Source organism: Triticum dicoccoides, chromosome 2A, assembly GCF_002162155.2.
Source record: "Triticum dicoccoides isolate Atlit2015 ecotype Zavitan chromosome 2A, WEW_v2.0, whole genome shotgun sequence".
NCBI classification, from domain to species: domain Eukaryota; kingdom Viridiplantae; phylum Streptophyta; class Magnoliopsida; order Poales; family Poaceae; genus Triticum; species Triticum dicoccoides.
In genome coordinates this window covers 244,133,478-244,147,657 of record NC_041382.1, presented here as the reverse complement: position 1 = coordinate 244,147,657, position 14,180 = coordinate 244,133,478, and positions in this window count along the sequence as shown.

The window sequence follows — 14,180 nt, the reverse complement described above, 5'->3', positions numbered from 1 at the left end:
CCCAAGGGAAGGTTATAGGTTGTTAGGAAAATGTAAAACCAAGGTTGGCCCTTGCTGGAGGAGTTTTATTCAAAGCGAACTGTCAAGGGGTTCCCATAACACCCAACCGCGTAAGGAACGCAAAATCAAGGAACATAACACCGGTATGACGGAAACTAGGGCGGCAAGAATGGAACGAAACACCAGGCATAAGGCCGATCCTTCCACCCTTTACCAAGTATATAGATGCATTAATTAAATAAGAGATATTGTGATATCCCAACATATCCATGTTCCAAACATGGAACAAACTTCATCTTCACCTGCTACTAGCAACGCTATAAGAGGGGTTGAGCAAAAGCGGTAACATAGCCAAACAACGTTTTGCTAGGAAAGGTGGGTTAGAGGCTTGACATGGCAATATGGGAGGCATGATATAGCAAGTGGTAGGTATCGCGGCATAGCAATATAGCGAACAACTAGCAAACAAAGATAGAAGTGATTTCGACGGTATGGTCATTTTGCCTGCAAAGTTCTCAGAGTTGTCAAAAGCTTGATCCTCGAAAGCGTACTCAACAGGTTCCTCGGCCACGTACTCGTCTCGCGGCTCTACCCAAAGCAAGAACACAAGCAAAGGACCAATAATCAATCATGGTGCAATGCACAAACAACATGATGCAAAACATGACATGATATGCGAGATGTGCTATGCAATGCATATGCGTGCTCCGGAAGGAAAAGATTAATCAAGGCATCAACTTGGCAAACCAAGTGTGCCACTGGAAAGATGAGATGGTTTCGGTCGAAATTGATATAAAGATCACCGGAAACGGATGCACAATTTGCAAAAGGCAAGCAAAACAAGAATGGCACAATTATGCGATTAACAGCACGATGCCATATAGAATGCAACAAGAAACTAAGCTACTGCATTCCAACATAGCAAAAAAGCATATGGCGGTGATGTACTCAACATGCTTGACAAAACATGAAGACTTAGCTACAACGAAATCACACAAGAGCAGGTTAAAACAAGCATGGCAAAAGTGCAAAAGATATCAGCATCACAGACTTAAGAGAAAATACTAACATGCCAGAAAATAACATCAGGAAGCCATGTTTAGAGCTAGCAAACAACATGCTACAGGAACATATCGTAGCAAACAAAGGCATGGCATGATTATACTAAATGCATAGAACAAAGGTCTCTTACTAATCATGAGCAAAACAAGCGTAGCCTCAGCAAGAAGACATGTTCATGAGCACAGAAGATATGATGGCACCCATGTAAACATAGCAAGTTTCATTAACAATTTCAGAATTAGCAGAAAACCGAGCATGGCATAAATAGAATTATGAAGGCAACTTTGCGAGCTCAAATCACTCACCACAAGGAATTGCATGACAAAACAAGTGTAGCCTCAGCAAGAAGACATGTTCATGATGCTAACCATGGCAAGAGTAAGTTCATAGCATGCATGGATCACTAGCAACAACCATGGCAACATTGATTAACATGTAAACAATCTGCCAGGAAAATTTTATAGCAAAAGTAGAGCAAGATTAAGACATGCTAGGGCACTCCATAATTGCAAACAGGGACATTGATGGATAGAGCACAACCATATGTTCAAAACATCCTTACTGAAGATACTCAAAACAAGCATGGATCTCACTGTAGCATCGTGTTTACATGGCATAAAAATAACAGCATAACAAAGACAACAAAAACCTAAGTCCCTGAAATCAGGAATATCAGGAAGGCTACTTTGCATGCTTGTGCTAGTCACCACATTGGTCACAAAAAAACATGGCAAGCACCCCTGTAAATATGGCATGGCATAGATCAAAACACATGTAGAGCTCATGCCCATATGAAGCACACATCAAATGTGACAAAAAAGACAAAACAACATAATCTGATAAGTAGCAGCAGTAAACAATTTATAGCACTCTTGCATCACGGATTTGGGCATCAAGATGAACTCAAACGAGCATGTCACAATGGAATGAAGTGAGGAGCATCTCATAGTGAACATTTTGATATCTCATATGGATGAACTGGAGCTATGAGCACCAAGATATAGCATGATAAAGAGGTACACAAAAAGTTACAGAACTGGGACTTACCCATATTTCACCTCGCAGGGAAAACGGGATCTCGTGGTATGGGGATGGATCGGACCGGGAGTTGCAGGCTGATACGTCTCCAACATATCTATAATTTTTTATTGTTCCATGCTATTATATTATCTGTTTTGGATGTTTATGGGCTTTATTGAACACTTTTATCTTATTTTTAGGACTAACCTATTAACCCAGAGCCCAGTGCCAGTTTCTGTTTTTTCTTTGTTTTAGAGTATCACAGAAAAGGAAAATCAAACGGAGTCCAATTGACCTGAAACTTCACAGAATTTATTTTTGGACCAGAAGAAGCCCACGGAGTATCGAAGTTGGACCAGGAGAGTCCGAGGCTGCCCACGAGGTGGGGGCGCGCCCTCCACCCTCGTGGGCCCCTCGTGGCTCCCCTGATGTATTTCTTCCGCCTATATATATCCATATACTCTAAAACTATCAGGGAGCACAATAGATCGGGAGTTCCGCCGCCAGAAGCCTCCGTAGCCACCGAAAACCAATCTAGACCCGTTCCCGTACCCTGCTGGAGGGGGGAATCCCTCTCCGGTGGCCATCTTCATCATCCCAGTGCTCTCCATGACGAGGAGGGAGTAGTTCTCCCTCGGGGCTGAGGGCATGTACCAGTAGCTATGTGTTTGATCTCTCTCTCTCTCGTGTTCTTGAGGTGCTACGATCTTGATGTATCGCGAGCTTTGCTATTATAGTTGGATCTTATGATGTTTCTCCCCCTCTACTCTCTTGTAATGGATTGAGTTTTCCCTTTGAAGTTATCTTATCGTATTGAGTCTTTAAGGATTTGAGAACATTTGATGTATGTCTTGCGTGGGATACCTCTGGTGACAATGGGGTATTCTATGATCCACATGATGTATGTTTTGGTGATCAACTTGCGGGTTCCGTGACCTTGGGAATCTATGCATAGGGGTTGGCACACATTTTCATCTTGACTCTCCGATAGAAACTTTCGGGAACTCTTTGAGGTTCTATGTGTTGGTTGAATAGATGAATCTGAGATTGTGTGATGCATATTGTATAATCATACCAACAGATACTTGAGGGGACATTGGAGTATCTAGGTGACGTTAGGGTTTTGATTGATTTGTGTCTTAAGGTGTTATTCTAGTATGAACTCTAGGGATGTTTGCGACACTTATAGGAATAGCCCAACGGATTGATTGGACAGAATAACTTTGAGGTGGTTTCGTACCCTACCATAATCTCTTTGTTTGTTCTCCGCTATTAGTGACTTTGGAGTGACTCTTTGTTGCATGTTGAGGGATAGTTATGTGATCCAATTATGTTATTATTGATGAGAGAACTTGCACTAGTGAAAGTATGAACCCTAGACCTTGTTTCCTAGCATTGCAATACCGTTTGTGCTCACTTTTATCATAAGTTACCTTGCTGTTTTTTATTTTTTCAGATTACGAAAAACCTATATCTACCATCCAGATACCACTTGTATCACCATCTCTTCGCCGAACTAGTGCACCTATATAATTTACCATTGTATTGGGTGTGTTGGGGACACAAGAGACTCTTTGTTATTTGGTTGCAGGGTTGCTTGAGAGAGACCATCTTCATCCTACGCCTCCTATGGATTGATAAACCTTAGGTCATCCACTTGAGGGAAATTTGCTACTGTCCTACAAACCTCTGCACTTGGAGGCCCAACAAAGTCTACAAGAAGAAGGTTGTGTAGTAGACATCACAGGCCGTTTTAAAGGAGGGGCCAGTGGATCTGGTCCAGGCGGGGGGTCCGAGACAGATCCGATGAGGGGACACTGGATCCGGCGAGGCTCGGCCCTAGGGCGACGAGCACGATGGCGGCGGCGCCATGGTTGGTGCTCCGGCTAACCGGACGTGGTCGCCGGCGGTGGCACTGAGTCGCCGGCTGGAGCGAGGAGGCGGGAGGAGTTGGGGCTTCGGTAAACGGCAGGGTGTGCGGAGGCGCGGGGGTGCCCGCGGGCAGCGGCGAAGATCCGTACGGTGGTGGTGCGCTCCGGCGATGGATGCGATGGCGCCGGGCATGAGGTACGGGCGGCGGGTGGCGCGATGGCCCGGTCGCGCCCGGGATGGGCCGGCTGCGGTGGGAGGCGGCGTGGGGACAGGTGCCGCGGTACGATTGGGCGAGGGGGCGGTGGCGGACATGTCCAGCACGTGGTGGACGTGTCCGGCGGCGCGAGGATGAAGCTAGGGTTTGACTGCGCGAAATTCGGAGGGAGGCACATATATATAGGTAGAAGGAGGTAGGAGTGTCCAAATGAGGTGTAGTTTTAGCCCACGCGATTGTGATCCGACGGCGGAGGACATGGAAGATGTTTGGAAGGGTTATTGGGCCGTTTTGGATGGGTGTTGGGCTGCAACACACACGAGGCCTTTGCGATTCCCCGGTTAACCGCTGGAGTATCAAATGGACTCCAAATGGCATGAAATTTGACAGGCGGTCTACCAGTGGTGTACCAAGGGCACTTGGCAAATCTCGGTCCATTCCGAAAACGTTTAACACCCGCTCATGAAAAGAGACAAGAGGGGTGCGCAGGTGCATGTGGGAGTGTCGGATTACGAAACAGACAACGGGGAAAATGCTCGTATGCATGAGACGAACAAGAACATGATGACATGATATGAAATGCATGACATGAACAAAATACCAAAATGAAAACAAAAACCCAACCATGAAGGGAATCTCATATCGCATCTCCGGAAAAGGCAAGTGTCAGAGTTACAAATTTGGAAAGTTGTATCCGGGGTGTGACACGGGTTCAGCCTCCCATCATACTTCTCAGGTATCTCTAGCTTGAACATGCCAACGGATGGCCAACGGACTTGCCGCAGCTCTCGCATAAAGGTAGGCATCCGCCAACACCGGGCGCAGGCTCGTCGACGTTGAGGCCGTCGTACCCGTCGGTCTGGCGGAGGTCGACACAGCGCTGCTTGACGACGCGCGTGTCTCCTCTCTGCCTATCCTTCGGGTCTCGACGTTGGCCTGGAAGTGCTCGAGGGTCAGAGGAGACCATCGAGACGTCGTCGGGGTCTTGATTCGGTTGTGCTCGCACTGGCTGCCGTGGCGGGGACTGGACCATGGGGATGGCCCCTTCCGTACGGTTATCAGCACGAGCTATTGCTGTCCCTTGGGGAGGTCGCATCGGGTCAGCTCACCGCGAGCCCTCAGCTTTGGTGGAACCGAGCAGGCTTTGGATGGTGGCACACCATTCGTCCATCTGCTCGGCCGCCGGTGAAAACCTCAGCAGCAGCTGAGCCCATGCCATGGCCTCCAAAGCCGTACTTGACAGGGATGATGATGAGGCCGATTGTAGCGTCGGTCGGCTCTTGACGGTGCCAGTGGAGGTAATACTGCACCCCCGCTGCTGCGGGACGACCACCTGGATGTGGTGCGATGAAGGCACTTGAGGACCAGTGGCTCTATTGGGTGCAGCAGCTTGGTCGGCCCGTCCCGGGGGAGGTGGACGCGCCGCAACCGCACGCATGGTGGCGGCGGCCGAAGGGCGGCAGTTCACCCAGGTCCGAGCGTTGTTGTTGTGGCTATGCCCGTTGACGGGGGAGAGGGGCGTAGATCGAGTGGCTCCCTCACCCGTACCTTGGGATGCTGCTGATGCTGCTCTGCTCCGGCACCTCCTACTCCTGCGTTGGCCGCAGGGGAAGTGGTGATGGCGCCGCCTGCTTCGACCACTTCCCCAGCAGCATCCTTGCCCTCGTGCGCCTCCGCACCCCCTCGCAACGTTAGAGGCCGCGAGCGGCGGAGCCTTCGAGGTGGATGGGTGAGATGGCTTCTTCTTAGGCACCATGGTCGATGGCGTCGCCAAAGATGAAGATGGTGGTGAAGATGACCCGCTTTGCACGCCTTCGGGTTCACGCAAGCGAGCCCCTTACCTGGTGCGCCAAAGATGTCGTGGGAAACCACAGCCACCTATGGTACTTGGGGGTCCCTTGCTGGTTCGGCAGGGGGGCGACGCGTTGCGCAAAGAGTAGACGAGCGTCGGGTAGCGCAGTAGAGATTACGCGGGCGATTTACCCAGGTTCAGGCCATCGTGAGGCGTAAAACCCTACTCCTGCTTTGGTGGATTGATGGTGGAAAAGATGGTAGTGGTGCACAGTACACTTGCCCGGCAAGGGTTGCCTCAGGCAGCAGCGACTACGCGCGTATGGGGGTGTGAGTTATCCAAGCTCCTAACCCTTTCTATGGTTGCCATGGGCCTCCTTTTATAGATCAAGGGGTAACCACAATGGCAAACTAGTCATTATGCACTTATAAGATAGCAAACAGTGCTATCGTATCTAACTCTGCAAGCTGACAGGGCGCATTAAATGTATCACTTAACGTCACACCATTGGTTGCCCGGCAAGGCTTGCTGGGCTATCTTGCCAGCACCACGCCTGTTCTCTTGACACGTCACAGGACGGGTGTCATCTGTGGGTTTCTCCTGTAGGAAATGGCTGCCATGTGGCGAATGGCTGCCACTCAATCACTTTGCGGATTTACACCGCACTGATCGACGACGTGGGTTGTGGTGGAGTGGTTGGTGATGTGATTCTGCCTCCGCGAGCCCCCGGCAGGCCCTGCCGGGGTTTCTTGGTTGTCTACTTTTGAGGTGGCCTTGCCCCTTGTCGGGCTCGCCTGCCCGGCAAGGGAGGCTTGTCCCTTGATGATATCTTGCTTCCGTGGCTCGTTCTTGGCCCCTCTGATATGCATGTTGGTCATTCGAATCTCTTGGTTTCTTGTCCTTTGGCTTGGGCTAGTGCTTCAATCTTGTTCCCGTGCCTGTGCATAGTCTGGCTACAGACCAAGGGTTTATTGCACCTACACCCAACAATGCCACAGGGATGGGCGCTGGCGCAGTCGGGGTGACGGGAGCCGAAACGAGAGCGGAGACAGGCATGGTGTCTTTAGACAAGTTATATATGCATTATAAAAGGACAATGGACAATCCCTGCGTACCAGTGCATTTCCTGATATATTTGCTCAAGTACTAGGCACGAACAAACGACGCTCAATTCTTTGCTCATCCAGCTGTAGTACTCCTATTATCGCTAGGCAATGGAGTTGACGAGTGACCTTGGGTAGAGGCGACGAGGGAATTGAACCATACTCGGCACGGTAGGTAATGTTGTCTAGTTACTAAATCATCCCTCCATTGTTCATCGGTAGTCATTATGGACCGAGGACATGAGGGGAATTTCCTAGGGCTAGAATTCTAGCCGCCAGATATTTCGACTTGAAACACGGAGGCTCGACTGGTTGGGGTTGGTTAATGTGCATGCAGGCATGCCACCAGAACAACACGAGCCTGGTTTATTTTTTGAGGATCAACACGAGCCTGGTTCTGGCTGGTATGTCGTTGAGTGCTACCATTCGATAAGACGAAAGTAATCTTTTAAATTTCCTAATGAATCTAATGTATTACAATGCCCGTATTTTCCTTGCAAATAGTAATCCCAACGTGGTAATTGATTTATGACGAGGTCTTGAATTAGAGTGAGATTGTGATATAGTGATGTCAACGTGGATTTCACATTTCATGGTATCCCTAGTAAGTTTTTCATTGCAAATTCAAATTTAAAAGATGGACGGTATGGTGGTGAGAAAACTTTGTATGTATTAAGCATATGACCACACACACACACACACACGAATACAACAACAATCCCATACGTATAGTGCATCTATTTTTCCAAACCATGCATGTATGACACGAGTTCAAAAATACTCCCTTTGTTCCTAGATATTTGTCTTTTAGAGATTTCAATAAGTGACTACATATGGAGCAAAATGAGTGAACCTACACTGTAAAATATGTCTATATGCATCCTTATGTGGCAGTCCATTTGAAATCTCAAAAAGACTAATATTTAGGAAAGAAGGGAGTAAAATGTAAGACATGCATGGTCCTCAATTCAATATTTAAAATGAACAGGAAACTGAAACATGAATATTACGTCTAGTACTACATACATGCAAATATTGTGTTTAGGTGGAGTTATGTAGATTATCGGGGGTTAACCCCACGACCTTAGATAAAATTGTGAAGCTCTATTGAGGATTCTTTAGATTCTATTATTTGAACATTATATTTGTCCCCACCCTCCCAAACATCGATTGGTTGTGCACCCCCCTCCTCGGGAGAATATCATGTGCCCCCACACCTTAGATGTTATATGCTGATACGAGTTGCTTGGAGCTTGTTGACATAAGGTATAGCAGCTCACAGGATGTCTTAATATTTTTACAGGAAACCTTACTGAGTTTTGAGAATTGCACACAATTTGTACAAAAACTACTCAGATGTCCTTGGATCCCATATCCAACGACCTCAAAGCTCGTATCACCGTAGCATCTAAGATGAAGGAAGACCTCATATTCTCCTGTATGTAAGAATATTGTGTGCTACCAAACCTTAGATGCTTTGGTGATACCAGATCTTCAAGCCGTTGGATCTATGATATAATAACTCCTTGGTGGTTCGAATGTTGTTTTGCAGAAAAGCCCCCAAAGAGTTCAGCCACTACTTACAAGCACAAAGACTACTCAGATGCCATTGGATCTCAGACTGAACAACCTTGAAGCTCGTATCGCTGTAGCATCCAAGCTGCGAGAGCACCTGATGTTTTCTTGCACGGGAGAATATGAGGTGCTCCCGCACCATAGATTCTATGTTGATATGAGTTCCTAGAGATCTAATGGCTCACGGTAGGAGGTTTGAATATTTTTTCAATATACGGCTGAGAGAGTTTGGGAATTGCGCAGAAAGTACAAGTACTAGGCATGTGGCATATGATCACACATCATACAACCTAGAGGCTTGTATCACTATAGCGGCTAATTAAGCTATGGGGAGGACCTAATATGAGCAACTGGAAGCCGTTGGATCCAAGATGCAGTGGCACACACGAGGCCTAAATGTTTATTTGCAAAAAAAACCTTTGAGAGTTTGGAAATTGCGCATAACTACAAAAACTACTCCCAAGCCATTGGATCTCACTTCCAACGATGTAAAAACTCATATCACCATAGCATCTAAGCTGTGGGGTGGATGTGATATTCTATGTCGCTGTCATTTTTGTTCCTAAACTTGCAAAAATGTGTAACTCGAGCTCTTACTTGTGTAACCGCGCAGAGTGTTTGTGCAAAAAAACCATCCTACACTCAAATATCAGAACAACACACTGGGTGCCACTTGTCATTGATCAAATTGTAACCTAAAACTAACAAATCTGAGAGACGAGATTCGAATGGACAACCTGGACTACAAAGCGTAAGTCGATACACTACAAAAAAACACTTCTGTGATGATACGTGTTTGTCATAGTAGGTCACGTTTTTTGTGATGCATGTACATCAATGACGATTTTATGACAGAATCAAGATAGTCATACATATGCTCTCGTAGAAGTGTTCCATGACATTACCAACATTATCATCACGGAAGTGTCCACTTCCATGACGATAAATGGAGTGTCGTGGAAGTGTTTTTATCAAGGGTAACCGACACGTGGCATCCACCGTAATGGGTCGCGTTAAGCTATCGGGTCCGGTTTTGGATCTGATAACCTGTTAACAGCCTGGACCAATGAGGATTTTCCATGTGTAAAAATTCTCATTGGCCGAAGGAAACACGTGTTGGCTCACCGTTGGGACAGATGTCATCTATTCATTGGACAGGAGGAGCCTATGATACGTCTACACGTGGCATGGCCCAACCGAGGTCGGCCCGTTTGACTTGGTCAAAAGTTAATGGGTCGGCCCACAAAAGCCTGTTAATGGCATGTTCGTATATAGCCCATTTACAGCCCACTAACTCACGGCCCGTTATAGCCTATCAAAATTAAGCCCGGTAGCTTCATCTGGCCCGTCTAATATGATTCCAACCCGTTGTAACTTCTGGCCCATGTATGGCCCATGATGTCTTTCGGCCCATATGAGGCTCTTTGTAACTCGTGGCCCATTAACGACCCATGGTAAATCTGGCCCGTAATGAATAGAGTACGACTTTATACCCATTAACGCCCATTATTCCATTGGGCCGTTTCCAACCCATGTTATCTTTCGGCCTTCTCACAGCCCATTTATTCTTGGGCTCATTTCCAGCATTCGATTACTTACGGCCCGTTACTGTCCTTTTCTGCTTGTGGGCCAAATTCAGCCTATGGTTGCAATCGGCCCATTTGTGGCCCGTTAAGCTGTTGGGTTGTTTTCATAGCGTCATCAAATACGACTGGATAAAAATGTCCCACTATGGTCGGCCCATGAATGGGTGATTCCAAATCTAGCCCATTTACGGCTCATAATGCGGTCTGTTATTGGCTCATGTTTGGTCGATCGATCATACGGCCCGTATAAGGCCCATTGATTATATGGCTCGTAGAAGGCCCATTGTTTCTACGGCCCTTAGAAGGCCCATTGTTTCTACGGCCTGTAGGAGGCCCGTGGTAACTATAGTAAATATGTAGTCCATGGTTATTGTGGCCTAGTTTTTAAAAATAGGTTATTGTGGCCACTAGCAAACCGCTGAAAAATAACTGCACTAACTACAACAAAAAATAAACAAGACAACAAGGAAATAAAAAAACAAGAAACTTACGCTAGTCAACAAGGAAATAAATAAGCAAAAAAATAAACATAACAACCTTGAAGCTCGTATCACTGTAGCATCCAAGCTGCGAGAGCACCTGATGTTTTCTTGCACGGGAGAATATGAGGTGCTCCCGCACCATAGATTCTATGTTGATATGAGTTCCTAGAGATCTAATGGCTCACGGTAGGAGGTTTGAATATTTTTTCAATATACGGCTGAGAGAGTTTGGGAATTGCGCAGAAAGTACAAGTACTAGGCATGTGGCATATGATCACACATCATACGACCTAGAGGCTTGTATCACTATAGCGGCTAATTAAGCTATGGGGAGGACCTAATATGAGCAACTGGAAGCCGTTGGATCCAAGATGTAGCGGCACACACGAGGCCTAAATGTTTATTTGCAAAAAAACCTTAGAGAGTTTGGAAATTGCGCATAACTACAAAAACTACTCCCAAGCCATTGGATCTCACTTCCAACGATGTAAAAACTCATATCACCATAGCATCTAAGCTGTGGGGTGGATGTGATATTCTATGTCGCTGTCATTTTTGTTCCTAAACTTGCAAAAATGTGTAACTCGAGCTCTTACTTGTGTAACCGCGCAGAGTGTTTGTGCAAAAAAACCATCCTACACTCAAATATCAGAACAACACACTGGGTGCCACTTGTCATTGATCAAATTGTAACCTAAAACTAACAAATCTGAAAGACGAGATTCGAATGGACAACCTGGACTACAAAGCGTAAGTCGATACACTACAAAAAAACACTTCTGTGATGATACGTGTTTGTCATAGTAGGTCACGTTTTTTGTGATGCATGTACATCAATGACGATTTTATGACAGAATCAAGATAGTCATACATATGCTCTCGTAGAAGTGTTCCATGACATTACCAACATTATCATCACGGAAGTGTCCACTTCCATGATGATAAATGGAGTGTCGTGGAAGTGTTTTTGTCAAGGGTAACCGGCACGTGGCATCCACCGTAATGGGTCGCGTTAAGCTATCGGGTCCGGTTTTGGATCCGATAACCTGTTAACAGCCTGGACCAATGAGGATTTTCCATGTGTAAAAATTCTCATTGGCCGAAGGAAACACGTGTTGGCTCACCGTTGGGACAGATGTCATCTATTCATTGGACAGGAGGAGCCTATGATACGTCTACACGTGGCATGGCCCAACCGAGGTCGGCCCGTTTGACTTGGTCAAAAGTTAATGGGTCGGCCCACAAAAGCCTGTTAAGGGCATGTTCGTATATAGCCCATTTACAGCCCACTAACTCACGGCCCGTTATAGCCTATCAAAATTAAGCCCGGTAGCTTCATCTGGCCCGTCTAATATGATTCCAACCCGTTGTAACTTCTGGCCCATGTATGGCCCATGATGTCTTTCGGCCCATATGAGGCTCTTTGTAACTCGTGGCCCATTAACGACCCGTGGTAAATCTGGCCCGTAATGAATAGAGTACGAATGTATACCCTTTAACGCCCATTATTCCATTGGGCCGTTTCCAACCCATGTTATCTTTCGGCCTTCTCACAGCCCATTTATTCTTGGGCTCATTTCCAGCATTCGATTACTTACGGCCCGTTACTGTCCTTTTCTGCTTGTGGGCCAAATTCAGCCTATGGTTGCAATCGGCCCATTTGTGGCCCGTTAAGCTGTTGGGTTGTTTTCATAGCGTCATCAAATACGACTGGATAAAAATGTCCCACTATGGTCGTCCCATGAATGGGTGATTCCAAATCTAGCCCATTTACGGCTCATAATGCGGTCTGTTATTGGCTCATGTTTGGTCGATCGATCATACGGCCCGTATAAGGCCCATTGATTATATGGCTCGTAGAAGGCCCATTGTTTCTACGGCCCTTAGAAGGCCCATTGTTTCTACGGCCTGTAGGAGGCCCGTGGTAACTATAGTAAATATGTAGTCCATGGTTATTGTGGCCTAGTTTTTAAAAATAGGTTATTGTGGCCACTAGCAAACCGCCGAAAAATAACTGCACTAACTACAAAAAAAATAAACAAGACAACAAGGAAATAAATAAACAAGAAACTTACGCTAGGCTATCATGGCTATTACACATATTACATCCATTGGGCATCAAAGTTCGCCACCAGTGGAAATATATGGAATAAAGCAGCATATCATATACACCGGTCGTCAAAGCTGGCGACCAGTGCAAATAAACATCGCAGCAAAACAAGTCCAGAACTAAAACCACTTCAGAAGAGCTCAAGAAACAATATCCTGGGTACCCATAATGCTGGCAAGATGCTTAGCAAGCTTATTAACTTTCTCTTGTTTGGCGCTTAAATCCTCCAGCGCTTGCTGTCGGACCAGAAAGTATGCATCTGAATTTTGTAGGGAATTCCTAAGTCCTTCAGCTTCCTGTCGTGCCACATCTGATCAATGTTTGTCAATTTGAAGTTGAGACTCGAGAAGATGAACTGATTCACGCAGCGAGTTCAAAGAGCTTGTGCCAGCAGTAGTGGCCAGTAACTCGAACACTACATCAAGACATGACTTTTGGGTTCTCTCACTATCGTCAAGATAGTTATCAACTTTCTTGGAGACCAACAGGGATGTCTCATTATCTTGAACCTTATCTGCATTACTTCCTTTACCATTGCATAACGGGGTATTGTTCTCCAATATTGTGTCCGCATTCTAAAAGAGAAACAAGCAGACACATCACAGGTTTACCATGTTGTATATGAAACTCATTTTGGTAAATCAGTTCAGAAGTAATGTGGATAGGATAACAACATGAAACAAACATATATCTATGTACCATGGTCACTTTATGGTCTATATCATTCAAGTTTTTGTTGCCAAATCAAGGTAGAGGCACAGTTCAAATAATATTTGTTCAAGACAAAGCAGAATAGACAGAATATAAGTGCGGGAAACTAGAGAGCGGTAACAACACTTGTAATGTGCATGACATGAGAACATAGTTGTTTATTCAATTGAAACTGAAATGAAAATAGAGCAAGTTATAATAGGAAACCAGTTAAAGAAACATGTTTAAAACATACTTTTTGTGCCATGGGAGTTTCAATTCCAGCCTTCAACTTTGAAAATAGCTGGTATGAGTAAATACAGTGATGCAAGAGCAAAGGAGTATGAACCATAGCTACAGAACCTAACCTGAGAACAATTCTTCTTCTGCTTTAAGCATTGAGTTGGGATTCGGAGTGGTGGTCCTCGTGCTTTGAGCACTGCAGTTCCCTTACTAATTGCTTGTGTTTGAGTGCTCTGTGGTGGAGAGAGTGTTGTGTCAACTGGAACTGGGTTACTATCTGCTGGGGTTAGGGTTAGAAGGGGTGTAGCTGGTTCTCTGTCCAACTGGATAGGGGTACAATCTGCGAGAGTCTGGGTTATGTGTGGTGGGGCTAGTTCTTGGGGAAGTACAACCATGGTTCTATCTGCATCAACTAGTAGCATTGTCTTTTC